This window comes from Cherax quadricarinatus, chromosome 14 (genome assembly GCF_038502225.1).
Source record: "Cherax quadricarinatus isolate ZL_2023a chromosome 14, ASM3850222v1, whole genome shotgun sequence".
NCBI classification, from domain to species: domain Eukaryota; kingdom Metazoa; phylum Arthropoda; class Malacostraca; order Decapoda; family Parastacidae; genus Cherax; species Cherax quadricarinatus.
The window spans coordinates 24,161,862-24,166,916 of record NC_091305.1 but is presented as its reverse complement, the minus strand read 5'-3'; the positions used below and the strand labels follow the sequence as shown (position 1 = coordinate 24,166,916).

General features: G+C 40.5%; 1 long non-coding RNA gene across 1 annotated transcript; it reads right to left on the bottom strand.

Annotated features, from left to right (window-relative positions):
* Positions 1-899: 899 nt before the first annotated feature.
* LOC128695105 (uncharacterized) lies at positions 900-2,399 on the bottom strand. Its single transcript, XR_011392005.1, has 2 exons — positions 1,937-2,399; positions 900-1,490 (listed from the first exon to the last, which is right to left on the bottom strand). It is a non-coding gene; the product is annotated as an uncharacterized lncRNA (long non-coding RNA).
* Positions 2,400-5,055: the final 2,656 nt, after the last annotated feature.

Sequence of the window (5,055 nt, the reverse complement as noted above, 5' to 3'; positions counted from 1 at the left end):
AAATAAATAGTATAAAGACTGTTCATGGGCGAAACATCAGAATTTATTATTATTAAAGATTAGCCGGTATTCTCCCGGCCCGGGCCTTTTCCAAGTGGTGGCCCGGCCATGGCTCCCTCTTTAGGGAGTGTCTGAGACCTAAGTCTCCCATGGGAGGAGGCACAAGTACCTCCTCATCTTTGGGACCAACTGTCCCCAGGCCTAGCCACAAGCTAGGCCTCTCTGGTCTGCCATCCCCGCCCCAAGGGGGCAAATGGGAATGACAGTCTTATGAGCTAAAGGCTCGGGCTCAGGCACCTACCCTACCCTAGAAGGGTTAGGCATGGTGTCGATGAAAGCATCAAAATAAAGTTACTCTCTCCCATTGTGTCCTTTTTTTTCACCAGGATTAGCAATAGTTCTTAATACTACTACATACAACTACTACTCATAATAATAATAATAATAATAATAATAATAATAATAATAATAATAATAATAATAATAATAATAATAATAATTAATAATAATAATATACGTGACTGCTATATTTATATACTGACTCTACGTCATAAAGATATTTCGACTAGATGGATTACCTAAGTCTCCCATATGTGCTAATTAAACATTTGAATTGTTTGTGTTACTTCATAGGATCAATTCTATATATTGTATGCTGAGTTCCTTGACCCAAATTCGGATATGAATCTTGTCTTTAGTTATTAGCAGGTTTCTGTTCTATATAACTGTTTTACCTAGGATTTAGTTAAGGTATCGTACCGTACTTACATTAGTAGTGTGATGCATGTGTTTGATCAGGTAACATATGACATGTTTTAGCAGTGTGTCACTGGTATGTCATATTTTTCTTTATCAATTTATAGAACATATGTTTGAAATAGATAGCTTGGGTACATATATAATTTCAAGTGTTTATTTGCAAAGTGCAACGACAATGTTTTTTTTTTAAATCATTATTGTACATCCCGTGCTACGAATTGGAAGCCGGATAGAGACTGCTAAGAGTAAAAAGGCACAATTCCGTGAATGGAACACTACACAAATACCAGCACGTAGGAGAATGAAACTAATGACGACGTTTCGGTCCAAGCCGGACCGAAACGTCAATAATAGCTTCATTCTCCTGTGTGCGAGTATTTGTGTAAAAAAGACTGTATCTACACTGTAACCCATCCAATTATTTACTGGTCAGCGGCAATGATGCTTAACCAGATAGCTTCAGTGACGAGCGTGTCACCCACAGCACCCTGCCAGTGAGGAGGTGTCCTTCACTCAGACGACTTTGTCTCCGGTTGACAGAAGATTTCGATGATCTCTTTCAACATCTCCATTTCTGGTGGGCAGCCCGTGCTGATGTTGACCTTCTGACAGGCGCATGGGCCAAAGAGGTCAGGCAGGAGATCCTGCAGCAGAGAGTGGTACCTCTCTGCGCCAGTCTTATCCAAGTGCGTCATTAACCTCTCACTTGATATGTTGGGGATCATGAAGTCCTGGTGGGAGGGAGATGATGGTTAGGAATAATGAGATGAAGAGAGAGGTAATGGTTAGGAAAATTTAGGGACGGAAATAATCCTTCATGTAAAACAGAGAAAAATGCTGCATGTATAATCTCACTGAATAACCCATACGGATCTAGTAAAAATTTTTTGTGAATAATAGGGAAAATGAATGCAGAATTAAAACAACTATGGTTCATCACATTGGTAGCACTAGAGTATGTTAGCTCTGTCAGTTCTCTTCCATAATGTATGTTGTAGGTGTGACGCATGTGTTGTGTAAGTATTACATAATGGTACAAGTGTTACATAATGGCACAGGCATCACTATAACACATAATAGTACATATGTAACATAATGGTGGAGATGTCACCATAACACAATGATTAATGTGTCGCATAATGGCATAAGTATAGCCTACCTATCCATCATAGCTTACCAGAGTGCAGGCTAGGCTAGTGAAGGTGAGCTTCTTACAATCTTCATCAGTTGCTGGTGTTGTGATATCCACTGCCATACTGTCTAGCGCTTTTATCAGATGCTCGTTTGAGGAGACTTCCTTCACCCTCTTCTTCACCATGTCCATCATGGTTTTTAACATTATCTCCTCGCTTCCCATCTGACGCTCTTGCGAATTCGAAGACGCCGGCCAAGAGAGGATCATCAGCATGCACAAAACTGAAGACGTCAGCTTGAAGACGGATGCCATTCTGGTGATAAGGATGGGCCGAGAGAAGTAGGAGAACGATGACCTGATATGACTGATTCTAATGTCTCCAGTAATAGACAGGAACCTCTGATGTGATCCGGTTCTCACCACTGACTGCGATCACTAGCAAGCAATGGAACAGCTCAAGCCTGCAAAATTGTGATTGTTACACACATGCAGAGGCTGAGGTATTTATCAACAGCCGTGACTTGAGGTGATGCAAGCCCATTACTTTTCACACCAGCTTCGACAGTGTTTGCCTAATCTTAGACGGCCAAGGTAAACTGTTTACACAAACAGAAATTATGTTGTTTGAAAGGTGCTGTGATCGGCCTTGAGTGCTGTCGAAATTCTCAACATTTTGGCAGTCTTGTTATGCAGAGCCAGGGATAGGGAAATAAAATGAAGCAATTGTTTTGCTAAACATGCCAAGTGAAAATTTGTAATTGCACAAACACCACGAAAATTATCTTGAACATCACGGAATTTGTGTACATGACTGAAGCTTAATAATTCTAAATATATTAAGGCTGATATAAGATAATAAGATAGGTTGGGAAGGTTTAGGTTAAATTTTATTGTGTTAATTTTAGTATTGTTATGATCGGTTAGTCAACTAGAATATGATAATTTTTTGTCATAATTACTGTACTCACACACACACACACACACACACACACACACACACACACACACACACACACACACACACACACACACACACACACACACACACTCACACACACACACACACACACACACACACACACACACACACTCACACACCCACACACACACACACACACACACACACACACTCACCCACACACACACACACACACACACACACACACACACACACACACACACACACACACACACACACACACACACACACTCACACACACACACACACACACAAACACACAAACACACACACAAACACACACACGCACAATATCTTGGTGGAAAATGTAGGGAAACCGAGGAGACCTTTATGTCAAGAAGATGTAGAAACAACAAAGACAAAAATAGGCCTCAGACCCACCAGAGATGCAGGGAGGACAAAAAAGGAAAGTTTTAGTGGGAAAAATGCAGAAAGAGAAAGACAGACGAGAACAGAGAAATGAACAGATTGGCCAAAAGCGACTACGCTAGGGTGAGGAGAGAGACAATTTGAGAATGGCATGGCAGCAACGGCCAAGTCAGAACCGAAACTACTTCACAGCCACATCAGAAGATAAACACCGGAAAAGGACTAGGTAATTCGACTGAAGAAAGAAGGAGGAGAACTCAGGAACAACGATTCGAAGAAGTCTTCTCAGTAGAAACTGGGACAATACCAAAGAGACAAAAGAACAAGGAGACACTGACGAATACTGGCTATCTTCCACACAACAGGGATAAGGTAGAGAAACTTACGATGGACCTGCACACAACAATAGCAGTGGGACTTGACAACATGCCACCGTGGACTCAGCTAGAGGCTAGAGACCTGGAAAAGAGTAAGTGGTGTCTCTATATTTATAAAGTTTTTCTGATATGTATACCATGCAAGGCAATGGAGAGACTTATTAGGAGAAGAGTGGTAAAATACTTAGAAAGAAGCGGTATCATAAACAACAGCTATCTTGTCTTACTAGTTTGTTAGAGTTCTGTGACAAAGTAACAGACACAGACACACACATACACACACATACACACATACACACATGCATACACACACACAAGACTAGTCTCGGAGCTAAGGGGTATGTCCTATGAGGAGAGGTTAAAGGAAATCGACCTGACGACAATGGAAGATAGGAGATATAGGGGGGATATGATAATGACATAAAATGCTGAGAGGAATCGACAAGGTGAACAGAGACAGGATGTTCCAGAGATGGGACACAGCAACAAGGGAGGTCACAGTTGGAAGTTGAAGACTCAGATGAATCACAGGGATATTAGGAAGTATTTCCTCAGTCACAGAGTTGTCAGGAAGTGGAATAGTCTGGCAAGTGATGTAGTGGAGGAAGGAGCTTTATATAGCTTTAAGAAGAGGTATGATAAAACTCACGGAGCAAGAAGAGCGACCTAGTAGCGACCAGTGAAGAGGCGGGGTCAGGAGCTGTGACTCGACCCATGCAATCACAACTAGGAGAGTACATACGCACACAAACATACACACACATACACACACACACTGTATATATATATATATATATATATATATATATATATATATATATATTATATATATATATTATATATATATATATATATAATATATATATATATATATATAATTTCATGCACTGGTCAGGGAGGTATACCATCTTTTAGGAGTGAAGAAGAGCAGAATGTAAGTGTGGGGGAGGTACGTGAGGCATTACGTAAAATGAAAGGGGGTAAAGCAGCTGGAACTGATGGGATCATGACAGAAATGTTAAAAGCAGGGGGGGATATAGTGTTGGAGTGGTTGGTACTTTTGTTTAATAAATGTATGAAAGAGGGGAAGGTACCTAGGGATTGGCAGAGAGCATGTATAGTCCCTTTATATAAAGGGAAAGGGGACAAAAGAGACTGTAAAAATTATAGAGGAATAAGCTTACTGAGTATACCAGGAAAAGTGTACGGTAGGGTTATAACTGAAAGAATTAGAGGTAAGACAGAATGTAGGATTGCGGATGAGCAAGAAGGTTTTAGAGTGGGTAGGGGATGTGTAGATCAGGTGTTTACATTGAAGCATATATGTGAACAGTATTTAGATAAAGATAGGGAAGTTTTTATTGCATTTATGGATTTAGAAAAGGCATATGATAGAGTGGATAGAGGAGCAATGTGGCAGATGTTGCAAGTATATG